The 16852-nt window shown below is 40.5% G+C and overlaps 1 protein-coding gene across 10 annotated transcripts in view; it reads right to left on the reverse strand.

The window, feature by feature from the left end:
• The window catches only part of PLD1 (phospholipase D1), a 206841-nt gene that overhangs the window by 147921 nt on the left and 42068 nt on the right, over positions 1–16852 (reverse strand). For 2 of the 10 annotated variants that reach the window (XM_032631642.1, XM_032631639.1), the window contains exon 1: positions 6470–7027. The exons of 7 other annotated variants lie outside the window; for them this stretch is intronic. The gene's annotated coding sequence lies outside the window, so the exon portion shown is untranslated. Of the gene's footprint in view, positions 1–6469; positions 7028–7809; positions 7958–16852 lie in introns of those variants that run through there. One more of the 10 variants, XM_032631640.1, reaches the window with a different exon arrangement.

A 16852-nucleotide genomic window follows, 5' to 3' on the forward strand; every position in this document is an offset into this window, starting at 1 on the left:
TGAATACAGGGACTCCAGAAAACAAAAATAAGCCACTTAATCTAGTAAATAGGTGACAACACTGAGTTCATTTGGTCTTAATCTCACAGTGCAAGACACTGTTGAGAAGAAAGGGCCCACAGAGTAACCAGGTCATGTTCGCCTAAGTGGTCTTTGAGCATCAAATTAAAATTTCTAGCTTTCTCATCCAGTGTATGATTTCACTCAATGTTCAGAATGGGCAAATCTAGAGGCAGGAAGTTAGAACAGTGGTTGCCTAAGGCTGGGTAAGGAAGAGAGGGGAGTAGGGAGAGTGGGTACAAGGTCTCCTTTAGGGGGTACCAAAAATGTTCTAAAATTAGATTATGGTGATGGTTACACAACTCTGTAAATATGCTAAAGAATACAGAATTGTACGCTTTGAAGGGGTTAACTTTGTGACGTGTAAATTATACAATAACAATAAAGTTGTTAAAAAATAATTCCCTTGCCTGCGCTTCTAGAGCTTGTGCTCTGCAACGGGAGAGGCCACGACAGTGAGAGGCCCGTGTACCGCAAAACAATAAAAAATTTAAAAAATAAAAAATAATTCCCAGGGTTCAGTATCCAGTGATCTCTAGTCACTCCTTGTGGCTGCTGTCTTTCAGAACAAACATGGAAACCAGATGTGCATTAAGTAAGCCTTTACCCAAGAACAAAATGTTCGAACAACAATGATGAGAATAAAGACCACGCCTGTGAAGCTGGTAAGTTTTCCTTGGAAGCCATAATGAGCCGTCAGCTTCTTTCTCCAATGTCATCAGGTAAGTGCTGAATGGTATTAGCTTCTGATTTTTACCAACCCAGGAAAAATGGAAAAATAATTTCATTCCTTATTACTAAAACGTTTGTAAGTGGACAGAATGAAATATTAAAACCAGCAGCAATAGGGGAATCAAAAGACCTCAAAAGGCCCCAAAAGACTCCAGTCAAGTCGACTAGAACCTTGTGACCTTGGGGACTCAATCATTCTGGGCTTTGGGGACCTCATCTGTAAAAGAAGGAGGAGGAAGAAGGAAGTCAACTACTCCAAGGTTCTCTTCCACCTTCATTATTCCAGTCAAATCATATCTTCTAAGGACTGTCTCACTATGTTGACTTGTCCCATTCTAAACATCAGCAACTGACCTTGGACCAATGAAGAGTTATCAAAACATCTGGACACACTGGAAATCCATGAAAGTGTCTTTCCTGGATTGTTGTTTCAAGTATTTCAGTGAGCATCTTCCCACATCCCTTATTAAATAAACTATATATCTTATAATTTAATCAGCTATAATGTCTGATTAAGATTTTAAACGTGGTGCCTAAAAATCAAAAGGCACTTTCCTAAAATAATGCGAAAATGCAGCAAAATAATTGCTCTCCAAAGTAAAAATATCCTCTCCTTTATAAAGACTGATCTTCCTCAACGCTAACCTGTCACTCCGAACCTATTTTAATTTTTATTATAAAAATAATAAATTCTTCTTAAAGGAAACCTTAAGTTTACAAACTATCTGAGGAAATTAAAAGCATTCTTAGAGTTACCACCTTAAATAGATTATGGGTGATGTTAACTTACTATTAAATTTTTGTATATCTTGCTTTTATTTTTCTCTCTCCATGAATAGTTTTTATGTTTTCAAATATAAGAGAATCATATTTTTAAATATTAATATGCAGAAAAGTATAAGGAGAAAATTAAAACTGCCAGAAATTCCCACCTTTAAAATAATCCCTAAACCCCAATTAACTTAAGGTGATCATCCATTCTGTCCTCTCCCTAAGCATAACACATACAGAGACAGGTATATTTTATTTTATTTTTATTTATTTATTTATTTTTGGCTACGTTGGGTCTTTGTTGCTATGCACGGGCTTTCTCCAGTTGCGGCGAGTGGGGGCTACTCTTCTTCACCGTGCGCGGGCTTCTCATTGCAGTGGCTTCTCTTGTTGCGGAGCACGGGCTCTAGGCACGTGGGCTCAGTAGTTGTGGCTCTCAGGCTCAGTAGTTGTGGCACACGGGCTTTGTTGCTCCGTGGCATGTGGGATCTTCCCGGACCAAGGTCTGAACCCGTGTCCCCTGCATTGGCAGGCAGATTTTTAACCACTGCACCACCAGGGAAGCCCCAGGACAGGTATATTTTAAACATAACCAAGTACGTGATGCACAAACAGTTTACTATCCAGTGTTTTATCTTAAATATCTATCATCACCATTTCCTCCAATTACAGTTTTTCTTAAGTAAAACTGTAGTAGTTGCATAATGATCCATTATGCAGTTTTCTTTTATTGTATATTTTGATTATTTCCAACTTTTCATGACAATAAATAACACTTCAATGAGTATTTCTGTAGTTAAAGCTTTTGCACTCCTACCTGGAAAATTCCAATCTATTGCCCTATTCCTTTTGTGATTTCCTCTATTGGTTTTAGGAAGAGAAAGTGCTTCCCCATCCAAATAATAAAACCGTTTGATTTCTTTCTTTCTTTCTTTTTTTAAAATATAACTCCTTAACCTATGGACTGTATTTTTACATATTTTTAAAGATTCCAACCTAATTTGTCACATGTTTAAGTTTTGGCCCAATCTAGAGTAAGTTATTTGCCCCACATTTTCAAATGCACATTTATGTTTTTAAAGGAAATACATGTCTCATATTCCTGGTTCTCCACCAAGCCTCAGAAAGCTTTCAGGACTGACAAAATAATCAGAGCTTTGATTACCAGCAGGAAATCATACTGGGCAGGAAGGAAGAGGACACTCATACAGGCCAAATTAAAGCTAAACAATCAAAAGGTCCAACTTCGAGCCTTAGTGGTTTTATCATTTTAGCCTTAAAAAGTCTCAAAAGTTCCAAGATTAGCTTGTGTAGTTAAAAGACAGTTTTCAACTGTGGGCTTATTCGCCACGCGGACTGGTCACCACTGATCTCAGTTACTGATCACGAGTAAGCTCTACATCCTGCCACTGGTCACTGGTTCTTGCCACTGGTCCCCAGCAGAACATGTGAGAAAGCAGAGTACAAGCTCACCCACACAAACACCCAGTAGGAAAAGGACACAAAGGACATGCCTTACTGGTTGACAGTGGGTCAACAGAAGCATCTTTGAGTAGGAAGCGCAGCACAGATATCAGTATTTACATGGTTGCTTCTCATTAATAATAAAGACTGGATTATATTTCCCAAAGACATCAACTCCTCGTACCATTTTTCCCCACCACAGCCCCCCTCTGAGGCACAATAGTACTACTGCTGACTAGCTGCTATGACTTGGGACAAATTATGTAACTTCCCTGGGACAGTTTCATCAACTGTAAAATGGGGATAATAAAGACAATTGACCCCTTAGGGTTGTTGTGAGGATTACATGAGAGGCTTAGAACAGAGACTGCCTTTAGGAAATGCTTTTTGCGTGTTAGTTTTTATTATTACTATTACCACTCCCTCTACTACTCCTGCCACAGGTACTAGTATCTTCAACCCCAGAAATGCCAGAAGGGCAAACTTAAATTGGCTTCTTCAGAAGGAACCAAGGAACTGGGGAAGTCTATGGTCAGATCAGCCCTGGGAGAAGAATCTGTCCTCAGCCTTTGCAATCCCTCTGGGAAGTTAGTATGCACTGTCATTGTTAAAATAGTTCATTGCTGCAGTGGGCGGCATCACAGTCTCCCTTGCTTTCTGCCCCACTTTCTGATACGTAAACACAAGACCCTTGCACATCGGCACCTTCAGTGAGCAGGGTTAGGAGCAAGAACTCAGCGGGTTAGGCATGAAAAAGGCAGGGGGTGGCTGTACAAGATGACTCTGACAAGGCCAGAACCTGCAAATCAAGAACCGACAGCTCCCCAAACAGGCACCTCGAAGATGAAGACTGTGGGCAGGAAATGAGAGTGATCTGGGGTGTGAATGGAACCAGACAACAGGTGAACATTTATCATAAAGGTTCAGCAGTCAGAAAACCCACTCCTGATATCATGATTCCTCCTGGTTATTCATTTCTTTCCTCTAAGTCCTTACCTTCTACTGACATTTAACCTTCCTGATGTTTCGAGTGGGGGCCAATTCATGTTGAAATAATGGATCCATCAACTATGTTCATAACCGTCTGAGATTTATGAGGCATCAAGGGTACTTTTGACTGTTAACAAGAAAGCATGTTGGATAAAAATTAATCGGCTCAAAGCTTAACCTGATATGGAATGGGAAAAATGTCTGTCCCTACTTGATTTTAGCCAAAAAGCAGAGATGTCACAAAACTAAACCAGTCTGGCAAGATGAGAACAAAACTGCAATGTGTGTGCCAAGCCTGGAATCAGGAATAAGATCTGCCTCCATCCTAAATTACAGATTTTGAGCACTCTATTGTACAGTCTTTTTTTTTCCCCTCATGTTTGGAGGAAGCTTATTGTAATGAATATCCTTTGGGAAAACCCTAAAATCTGGTTTTTAAGGAGTTTCCCCCCTTACTCTATCCTTTGCCACATTGTTTATTTCTGTTTCTAATCAGTACTGTTCTGTTATCATCTGTAGAAGAAAAGGCTGCGAAGCACTTGGGAACACAGAAACTGAGACCTACCAGACCTAAATGAGCTTTAGGTGAGCTTTTTAAGACTTATCCATGCCAGCTAAGAGCAAACAGGTAATCAACAAGTAAAATGTCTTAACACAGTCCTTTAAATCATTGAGGAGCTACAATTAGATTTACAGAAGTCTTCTTTAAAATTTTAAGTTAATAGCATTTAATAATTAATAATACCACATATGCAGTACTAGCATATATTAAGCAAGTCATAGCAATCTTTGCTCTTTTTTTTTGGATTTACTGTTGAAGAAAATATCTGCAGAGGCAGGGGTAATAATACAGCTGTACAATTGTGTCTTGAGGGGGATAAAGTACAGTCAATTTTGCAATCCTGAGATAGCATGCAGCCATAACTTTGCAACTTCAGCCTCAGCGGAGATAGGACTGGGATCTGTAAACTTTAGCAAATCACCTCAAAGATTTCTTTAAGTACCTACTTCTGTCTCCCTTCTCCCTCAATTTTATATTTTTAAACACAGGAGAACCTGAGAGAACAGACCCTTTCTGAAACACTGTATTCCCCAGCGGGGGAAAAAAGAGGAGACTCAAATGGCAATAACAGAAGCATATTAGCATATTTTAAAACACCCATACTGGGACTCCCCTGGTGGCACAGTGGTTAAGAATCTGCCTGCCAGTGCAGGGGACACAGGTTCGAGCCCTGGTCTGGGAAGATCCCACATGCCGCGGAGCAACTAAGCCCATGCGTCACAAATACTGAGCCTGCGCTCTACAGCCCATGAACCACGACTACTGAGCCCGCGAGCCACAACTACTGAAGCCCACACGCCTAGAGCCCGTGATCCACAACAAGAGAAGCCACCGCAATGAGAAGCCCATGCACCGCAACTAGAGAAGGCCCACGCACAGCAACAAAGACCCCAATGCAGCCAAAAACAAACAAATAAATTTATTAAAACAAAACCACCAGCGCTTACCTCAAACTAAAGCATACATAAAGTAACATAAAAGCCAATATATTTCATAAAGTGTTGCAAACTTGAAAACACCATCAAATCGAACTACGTACTCTTGTGAAACAACTTCATGCTGGATTGCTTTGGTGACAAGTAAACAAAGGTAATATCGCTCTCTAGATGTCTAAGTTAATGAAGTTAAGGAAGATATTCTCTTGATACTTCGCTCTATTGACTTAATTTCATTTCAATACTGTTAGCGATCCTTTCATTGTCTTACAAGGCACACTCCGTTTTGACAGTCATATTTATTCCTAGAGGAATCACTTAAGAATAAAAACAGTGATGACTAAGGAAGGGATTCAGTCCAGCTTGATCCACCTACACTCTGCCCACGTCAACTGCTATGCAGGTATTTTCTGAGGCATTCTAGGAAAATGTCAGACTTTTCAAAAAGAAAATTAAAATCATATTCTGGTTCCTTGTAACTATAAGCAGTAGGCCCCAGAGAAAACAATGCATCAGGCAAGCACGCACAGAGTGTGAAGGACGACACCACTGGCTGGGGCACTACACACTGCTGTCTCGTGTTCCATAAAGTAAAATCAACCATGTATAAAATCATAGTTATTCCTAGAAAATATAATGGGAAGACACAAAGAAAGGAATTCTGAAAAAGGAATTGAAAATGCATATGAACAGGTACAAATCTCTAGACTGCACATCCAACACATAAATGTCATTTCTTCTTGGCTTCTACCTGCATTTAATATTGTCCAACAATGCATACATTACAAGGAGAACCATAACCCCCAGACCTCCATAGGATCGACGAACTCACGTTATTTTCTAAAAGAATGCAGCAACAGCACAAATGCTATGCTGACTGTCATGTCATCGCCCCGTGAGGACAGAAAGAAAATCTGACACATGCAGCAGAAAGTTCAAAACCTTATTTACTAACCTGGTGCCCCTGTGAAAGTAGTCGCTTCATATTGCTTTAAAGAAAGAATCCTTACTATGAAAATAATCTCCAAAGCAGCTGATAGCCGACAGGGGGAAAAACAACTGACTACCCGAGAATCCACAGACACGGGGAAAGCAGTCTGTTCCCAAGCCCCGTTTTTGGCCAACTCCCCAAAGGCCACTTAAGTCATAGCCAAGCCCACAAAGCACTTTAGCCTATAAGCTTTAGTAATGAACTTGAAACCACTCCCATATGTTAAATAGACACTGGGCTGCTGTGAGAAATAAAACTCACATACAGAATGAGCTAAGGCTTCAGGCTTCATTTTTGTACTTGCTACCCAAGAAAACTGTAACACACCAGCTGAAACAAAGAGCACTCTCATTCCCTTCTTGCCCCTCAGATGCTGTATTAAAGTGACTCATTCATTTTAAACAAGAGGAATACAGTCTGCCCTCCACTAGTGCCATGAAATGAGTTTTATATTGTTGCCTAAATTGGTGGTGGTGGTGATGGAACATATGACACTATAATTTCACATTGCCTAAGAGGGACCACATGAAGTTATTGCTTCTGAGAACCAAAGGCACATACTACCACTATTTCTAGATTTTTAAAATACATTAAATAAGCATAAAACCTCATTAATCACTAAAGTCTAAAAATTAGGTTCAAGAGGAAAACTTATGAAAGCATTTTCTAACTTCTGATTCTAACTTAGTGTCTGTAACTGTGAAAATCACTCATAATTCAATTTCACCATCTACAGTTAGGTTATATTATAAAATTAAAAAGTTTTTTGGTGGTTTTGTAGTTTTTTATAGTTTAAACTGGGACTTATGACTCACAATGGTTTCAAAGTAAGAAATTTATTTTTCATTCTAGAAAAACGTAATTGATAATTTAAAGCATTTATATCTTAAAAAAATAATGTTCCAGTACATCGCTTAAGAATAAAAATCCGGGCTTCCCTGGTGGCGCAGTGGTTGAGAGTCCGCCTGCCGATGCACGGGAGGCGGGTTCGTGTCCCGGTCCGGGAGGATCCCACATGCCGCGGAGCGGCTGGGCCCGTGAGCCATGGCCGCTGAGCCTGCGCGTCTGGAGCCTGTGCTCCGCAACGGGAGAGGCCACAACAGTGAGAGGCCCCCGTACCGCAAAAAACAAACAAACAAAAAATATTCCGAGGACAACTTGATTCACTTGTTGCCAAGTAGATTTACATGTATTTCCGGTAAAATTCAAGTTACTCAAAACCTATGAAACAGAAGTCATTAGCATATTAGCTCAACAAGATCAGGCACGAAAAGCCCTCAAACTCCCTCAGATCTAACACTCACCCTGCTGGCCTCTTCTACGCACTCCCAGGGTCAGGGCTGAACAGTTTCTCCAGGGGTCACTTCAGAATGACGGGGCAAGGCAGCCACCTCAGTGAGAAAACCAGCCTCAAGCCCTGGCCCATGCCTTATAAAGGAGCCAGTGCCCCACCTGGTGGCAAAACGTAGAAAAGGCTGAAACAGTTAAACCTCAGGGGAAATACTGCTTCAATGTTCAAAGAAAAAGGGAAGAAAAGGATCAGTTATAAGAGCACATTAATGTCACAAACAATGTGTGGTAGGAACCATGAAAAGTTTCTTCCCTCAGAGCACAATATTTATAGAGGATATGAAAACACTCATGCAAAAAAAAAAGTAATTACATTCAAAACCATCTTTTTATGTGGATTGGTTTGCAAGCATATATGATGATATGTATTCCCAGAGAAATTCTCTGATAAATAATATTGATCTCTCTTCTACCCAAAGGGCTGCAAGAAAAATTCCTGTGAGATCAACATAATCTCTGAAATGGAAGAACCATGGATAAATCCTCAACTCAACTAGCTAACTGCTGGTGGGACCGTGTCTCCATCATTCTGTTAAGAGGCTGTACCCCCAGGAGTCCTCCTACCTTTCTTTCAAAAAGTATTTCCTTTTGTCTCACATAAATTATTTCTGCTAAAATCAACGTTCTGATATCAACCTCAATGGAGATGAAGAAGAGTTAAATACTGGGTTTCGAATTACACAACAGTCTTTAATAAAACTCCAGCAAAAATAAAATTATAGTAGGATGTGACTTTTAAACGAGCCCAAGCCACATTACTGAAACTAAAACTAATAACAATAGCTGATATTTAAGCTCTCAGTATAAGCCAGGCATGGTTCTAAAGGGCTTCAGGAGATTAATTCATTTATATCACACAAATCCATAATTATGCCAGTTTCACAGATGAGAAAACTGAGGCATCTAAAGGGTATCTTGACAACAGCTAGTGGCGGAGCTGGGATTAGAACCCAGGTTATTTGGCTCTGAAGTCAGCGCCGTTAACCACATACTTTGATAATGCTGTCCTCCCGAGTGCACACCACTGGTGAAACCCTGCCAGACTCTGCTCAAATGCAAGGGAGCAGGAGTTGGTTGGACAAGAACTGCTCTATGGACAGTCCTCATAATGACACAGGCTGGGAAAGGCTGTCCAGCCAAGCAGCCGCAGAACTGAGACCTGGAGGCCATGAGGCAGGTAAGGAATCCCCACGCAGAAGGCACTCACTCTGTCTGCCAAGGAAAAGGGGGAAGTGGGGAGTGGGCCACTGGAGGGACCATAGGGAGCTTGGTGAGGCTGGGGGACCAACAGAAGAAAACTTTGCGAGGGAGGTGGGAGTCCTCCGATGTCACATCACGGAGGTAAAGGGACATGACCAAGACATTTTAAACCACAGTGTGGACATGTTGGAAAGAGAAATAAGAAGGAACTAAGCCCTGTAGGGTACACAGGAATTTAGAAGACATTGCAGGTAAAGAAAAGGGCAGACCAATGCTTTAAAATGTACAAGTCTACACTTCCATAAACATTATCAAGGAGGCTAGGGCGGTAACCCTGGCCACAGCAGCGCTCACTTACTTGCTCAAGCTAGGTCTAGGGCCTGAGCCACGTGGAGGTTGTTATGCTACCAACAGAACAGGGAACACAGAAGGAAGAGCAGGCTGGCGGGAGGAGCAGGGGTGGGATAGACAAGCCGAGGAGTTGGCTTTTGGAGACCAAGGCTGAGTGCGAAGTCCTGTGGGTCGTCCAGGGTGGATGTGCAGTGGGCTGCAGGAGATACAGGTCTGGTGCTCCTGTCCCCTGCATGGACGGGAGGCACACATCTAGGGTGACAGCAGCTGGAGGGCAGCAGCGGGGCACACAGCGTAAGAGGAAAGGGTGAAGTTTCAAGGCAAGAGGTATCTGAGGGTTTCAGAGAGAATTCAGGACATGGGTAGGGAAATTTTTTTTTTTTTTTTTTTTTTGTGGTACGCGGGCCTCTCACCGTTGTGGCCTCTCCCGTTGCGGAGCACAGGCTCCGGATGCACAGGCTCAGCGGCCATGGCTCACGGGCCCAGCCGCTCCGCGGCATGTGGGATCTTCCCGGACCGGGGCACGAACCCGTGTCCCCTGCATCGGCAGGTGGACTCTCAACCACTGCGCCACCAGGGAAGCCCGGGAAATTTTTTGTTTTAATTTTTACTCACCTTTAACTGAAATTTAGCATTCCCTTCAATTACAAATGTAGGCAATAATTCACGGTAAAATTAGGTGTAACTGTGACTTGTCACAAGTAGAAATCAAAGATATCTTCATATCACAGTACAGTATTGCAAGTATCTCAAAGTATCGTTTCCGCTCATTACTACCCCAAAATTACAGTAGTTATTAAATCTGCCACTAGCTCTTGGTAGGTAGTGTGTTAATAAGGGGTGGATATTATTATATTATTACTTTTTTGGTATAACTGTATATCAGTCTAGTCGGTTTCCTTGGTAACCCTATGCATACTAATTTTCATGTCTGATATTTTCGCTGTAAGAATCTTTACTGCAAGCAGTTCTGCTGCACAGCTAATTGGCCATAAGGCAATTTTGCCGTGAAAGATAAAATAATGAAACTAAAATAGGGACATTAAAAAGGACATAACGAAACATGAAAAGCTAATAACAAAATTTTTAAAATATCTTCTTAGTGAAAGCAATGATACGTCCTTTCTCAAAGTCAGTCATTAAGGATTCAGGATCTCGTGTTGAACATAAGTTCTTCATGGTATAAAAAAAAGTCTGCTGTAAGGCTCTTCAGATTTCCCTGGAAGTAAACCGAACAGACAAGGGATGCTGCTATTTATCTGTCACGTATATAAACGTATATGTAAAGTAGTACATATCTGGACTGCATTTATATGTTCCATGACAGTCCTTATATTTCACCAAATCATCTAAGCCAGTTTCTATGCCAAATACGAAAATTTTGTCTACATCATGTTCTCCACTATCAAAGAGCAAAAAAAGTTCACCATTTTCATAAAACTTATTAAGAATCATGTAACCAATTTCTTTCTAGGAGAAAGATTCTTCCTTTGCCTCCAACTTCTAATACTGCGTGACAAACTTGGTAAAGATGGCATTACAAAACAAGCTGTTGTATCTAAATGAGCTAAAGAACTGATAATTAATGCTTAGACTGTCATGTATTACTAGCTGCCTCTTTTATATTTGTCATAGTTTGGTAAACTTGCTCTGACGGGATAGAGGGATGACCGTACTCATCGAAGGATTTGCAAGCTGTTATGCTATTTTCTGGTATAGTACGCAGTCTGGCTTTACACTCTCTTATTTCACACTTCAGAAAGTTTTCTTTTCACCGTATTTTCTATCAAGTTGCTATAACGTAGTCGAAACCAAACTGTCGCCTAGTTATTTTATCTTTGACGGCAAAATTGCCTTACGACCAATTAGTTGTGCAATGAGACTGCTTTACGGCAAAGATGTTTACGGCAAAAATAGCTAGAACCTCTAATTTTGTTCGTTTAAATTTATGCATTTAACTTAATGCATTAAACATTATTCTGAAAAGGGATTCATTAGCGTCACTAGAATGCCAAAGGGGGGTCCATGCACACACACAAAAAAACAAAGAACATCTGATTTAAGGGGGGGGGGAGAAAAACACAGGAAGACACTTACATAAAGGAATACAGAAAAGGGGAGACCGAGTGTGAGATGACCTGGATTCAAACTGATTTGTGTTCTTTCCTCCACCAACCACAGAACCCCTTCATTTGTGTCAACAAAGTGCTTTCATAGGTATCAGCTCACTAGCTCATCACAAAGACCCAGAGTAGGAAAAGGCAGGTGACGCCAACCTGCCTGAAACCTCAGAGAAGCCGTTGCCCGAGAAGACACCACTCCCCGGGGCCAGTCCCAGGCGTGGAACCTGGCATCTGCCACCACCCCCCCAACCCCCTATGGAGCCGAGCCGTAGTCCTGAGCACAGAAGAGGCGACGACGACGACCAGCCGAGCCCACATATCACATTAGCTAGAACCTGATCAGGAGAGGACAGAAGAGTGAGTGCAGAACCTGACGAGTAGCTCCTTCTTCTCTTCAGGCTTCCGTTTGCAGGGAGGACTAACAATTTATTTGGATGCTTTGCTCAAAATTCTCTTATTTAGTTCTGATTCTTAAACGGGGTGAATTATAGGACTTACAGTATTCCAACTGTTTGATTTTCCTTTGGCTATAATCAGAACAGAAGCCTATAGTTAAGCAATTAGTTTGAAATTAGATAAACAGGCTGAAACAATGCGCTCTCTGTTCTCTCCTGGCTGTGCCCACCAACGGGCGTTCATTATTTAATGTGTCAGAGCCGTGTTGCCAGGGCTCTGTTAACGACAACGTGGTTTATTGTCTTCACATCCATTCCCTGTTCTGCCACATCTGTCATGGCTCATATCTATATTTTATCTTTTTTGTTTTATTTTGATTCTCTTTACAGGGTCATTTTCTTAACTACTACAAATTGCTCTGACATCTATTCTAACGCAGCAAAAGGTAACATTTATCTTTTAACTTCTTGATAACAAAAAACTTAAGGGACACAAGGACACTCTTTTAGATTGCTTCAAATTTACACAAAATTATATCATTAAAGCAAGTTTTATCTCGTGGTTGGCTAGATTTTTTTTTCAAAAATCTGATCTGTTCACAGGTTACTGTGGCCTCTTCTCATATAATGTGTGTTTCCTTTTACATGATAATGACAATGTGGCTATACATGACTCGCCTAATATCCTTGTGGGGGAAGAAAACTTTTCCCTTCTTCCCTTTAGGTTCTTTGGCTGGTCTAATAATTACATTGACATAGACAGATTAACAGGAGAAATATACATTTAATTTTGTACATACGAGAGCCGGTAAAAATATGAGATTCAAAGAAGTGACCGAAGCAGGCAGCTTTTATGCCTTTTAGACAAAAGAAACAATAAGTTTGTGAAAAATTGACAAAACATACGGGTTTGGGCTTGGGGTAGCAAATTAATGAAGAAGTAACAAGATTTGTTTATATAGCCTTCTTGGCCCTGAATTCCCTGTCTCTGGCAATAAGGATGCCTTCTACCCTCCTGGTATAGGGAGGATCCCTTTCACATGGGAGAGTTATTTCCTGCTCTCAAAGAGACAAAGGAGATGAGAGTATCCTTCTTGCACTGGCTGTTTCTTAAGTAACTTTAATTCACAATAATCAATATGCCAAAGTAGCATATTTTAGGGTGACATATTCTGCTTTCTTTCATGTTCTTCCGAAAAAAAGTTGAGTATTTCTTAATATGCATATTAAAATGTAAATTATTATGTTTATTGGTTGGCCTTTAATTTCTAAGTTTCTCTATTCTCTTCCTTCTTTTTTTTAAAGTAAGAAGCCATAGTGAAAATTGTCCCTTGCCTTCTCGTCACAGCCACCTAGAGTGAGAACTCCTGTGGATGAAAAGAGTTCAAAATTGGCTTCCAGGCCCAGGGGACAGAAGAGCAGTGCCCTCCTGTGTCTGCTTCTCCTTGGACACATGGACACATGGACTCAGCATGCCTGTCCACTATCTGTGCATCAGAGAGTAATGCCCTGAGCCACCTGCACTGTGCGGGAGAAGGGAGTGAACCTGGCAGCAGGAGAAGGGAGTGAACCTGGCAGCAGTGTTACCTTCTTTCCTAATTACCCATAAGCACTTCCTTCTTGCTTGCCCATTCCTAGTAAGGAAGGGCTTCTTGTCACCTGAAGCCACTTGCTTTCGTTCTTACCTTGTTTTCTTTGCATTGCTCTCAAACTTCCTCACAAGACCTCTCCCTCCAGCCAAACTGATTCATTCCATTTTTCAACTCCCCTAGTTCTTCCCCCACTTTGTCTTTATGCCACTGTCCCACCTTTGATGCCCTTCCACCTCATGGCCAATAAAGGATTAAAATTGTGCCCAGTGTTTCAAGGCGTAGCCTAAATCCATGTGCTCCACAAGGCCTCCTCATACTACCCTGGTTTAAAAAAAAAAACGCTTTTATTTCTCATACCTAGAGCAATCATCATCAGCAATGCATTAGGCAACTATTTAAGCCTGATAACATTTCTACTGTTGTCTCGATTGGTTATTTAAATAGTCTATGGCATTTAACTTTTCATGTACTTATATGTTTCCTCCAACTAAGTTACCAATAACTGGATCACAAGTTATACCTCTGAAATCAACCACTGTAAAAAGCATACAACAGGCAAAACCCACCTTAATTAGCTATTTGTTGGTTGATTATAAGAGGTTTAAATTATTTGTATTATTGAACAGTAATTACAATAACAGCCAACACTATTGCCACAAATGTCTTATTATACCCAGTATCTTATTTGACATTCACATCTGCCCTATGAGGTAGATACCATGATTTCCCCCACTTCTCAGATGAAGAAAATAAAGCCTGCAAGGTTCACTTGCCCATAGTCATTCATTCAACATATATTTTTCGAGCACCTACTATGTGATAAGCATTGTTAACAGCATTAATGATTCAAAGCAGAAAGTTCCTGTCCTCAGGGAGCTTGTACGTATTCTACTAGGGGAAACAGACTATCAACAAATAAATATCAAACCAAATAATGCTAAAGGCTAAGAAGAAAACCAAAGCAGAGTAAGGGAATGGAGAGAAATGGGGTGGGGGGCACCCTCCTTACATAGGGTGGTCAGAAAAGGCCTCTCTGAGGAGATGACACTTAAGCAGAGACCTGAATGAAGTAAGGTAACAAGCCATGTAACTATCTGGGGAAAAGGTTCCAGGCAGAAGAAACAGAAATGGCAAAGGCCCTGCGGCCAATGTAGTCAGAGTATTGTGAAAGAAGGAGCAATAGAAGGGGATGAAGTCAGAGAGTGAACAGGGAAGTCTGATCATGTGAGGCTTTGTAAACCATTGCACAGGTTTTCTTCCCCCTAAATATAATGGAAAGGCTCTAGAAGGTTTTAATCAGGGAAGTGAAATGCTGTAATATTTTAAAAGGTGACTCAAGTTGTATAAAGAATAGACTGAGAGAAAGCAGATTACTTAGAAGAATATTGCAGTAAACTGGAGATGACGGTGTCTTGGAATAGAGTGATAGCTAAGAAGTAGATAGATCTAAGATAGAGCCAAGAGGGTTTTCTAATGTAGGGAAATGCAGAGTGTAAAAGAAAGAAAGGTGCCAGGGAAGACTCTAAGACTGATATATAAGCAAAAAGGAAAAAAGTCCAATTGCTGATCTGGGGAACATGGTGGGTGGTGGGGAGTGAGAAGGTGCAAAACACTTCAGAGGCAAATCAAGAGTTCCATTCTGGAAGGGTTAAGTTTGAGATACGTTTTAGATATCCAAATGAAGATTGGTAGGAAGTTGAATATATAAGTCTGGGGTTTGGATATATAAGTCAGGACTGAGATATGAAATTGGGAGTCTGATGGCTTTAGACATTGTGGTTGGCTTTAAGTAACATATTTCACACCATGAGACTGACGGAGAATGGATAAAGGACAGAAGTCTGAGGACTGAGGCTCGGGGTCCTCTCACATCTAAACGTTAGGAAGAGAAGGATCCAGCAAAGGAGGCCAAAAAAAGAGCTGCCAGTGAGATGGGAGGAAAACCAGGAGAGCACGGTGAGACAGAGCCAGGTGAACAAAATGCTTCAAGGATAGAGTGATCAATTATGTTAAGGCAGTTGAAAGATGAAGAAAGAGGAAGACTGAACTGACCATTGGATACAGCAGCGTGGAGGTCACTGGTGACCTAGAAAAGAGTGGTTTCAGGGAAATTTGGGCACAAAACCTAAATGGAGTGGGTTCAAATGAGACAGTGACTACAAGACATTGCTGAGAGAAATTAAAGATCTAATAAGTGGACATACCATGTTCATGGATTAAAATACTAAATATTAAGATGTAGTTCTCCACAAACTGATCTATAAGTTCAATAAACCCAATCACAATTTCACTGGGCTTTTTGTAGAAATTGACAAGCTAATTCTAAAATGTGTATAGAAATGCAAATGACCTAGAATAGCCAAACCAATTATAAAAAATAAGACCAAAGTTGGAGGACTTACACCATCTGATTTTAAGCCTTTGACTAGTAAGTCTACCGTAATGAAACAGTCTGATACTGGCATGGGATCCACAAAGAGATCAATGAGACAGAACAGAGAGCTTAGAAACAGACACACACTTATACGATCATTTGAATTTTCACAAGTCGACAGCGAAATCCAATAGAGAAAGACAAGGCTTTATAACAAATGGTGCTAAGACAACTAAATATCTCTACGGCAAAATAAATAAATCTTGACCCAAATCACATCACACACAAAAATTAATTTGAAATGGATCATAGACCTAAATGTAAAAGCTAAAACTATAAAGCTTTTAGATGTGACACAGAAAGCAATAAACTTAAAAGGAAACAAATTAGACTTAATCAAAGTTAAAATTTTCTGCTCATCAAAATACACCATTAAGAAAATGAAGGGAGTTCCCTGGTGATCCAATGGTTAGGACTCCACATTCTCACTGCCGAGGGCCTGGGCTTGATCCCTGGTCAGGGGACTAAAATCCCACAAGCCGTGCAGTGTGGCCAAGAAAAAAAAAAAAAAAATGAAAATGCATAGGTAAATCACAGTCTGGGAGAAAATGTATGCAAACCATATATCTGACAAAGAACTGATATCTAGGACATGTCATGAAGGCTTACAATTCCATAAAAAGAGAGCAAAAGATTTGACAAGAACTTCACAGAAGATAAACTAATGATCAATAAACACATGAAAAGTACTGAATGTTAATATTCATCAAAGAAATTTATATAAAAAGCACAATGAGATATCACTACATACCCACCAGAATGGATAAACATGAAAAAGACTGACAAAACCAAATGCTGACAAGGACACAGAGCAATCCGAACTCTCATATACCGTTGGTCAGAGTGTAAAACAATACTACCATTTTTTTTTTAAGTTCTAGCAGTTCCTTATAGAACTAAAT

The sequence above is a fragment of the Phocoena sinus genome, chromosome 4 (genome assembly GCF_008692025.1).
Source record: "Phocoena sinus isolate mPhoSin1 chromosome 4, mPhoSin1.pri, whole genome shotgun sequence".
NCBI lineage: Eukaryota > Metazoa > Chordata > Mammalia > Artiodactyla > Phocoenidae > Phocoena > Phocoena sinus.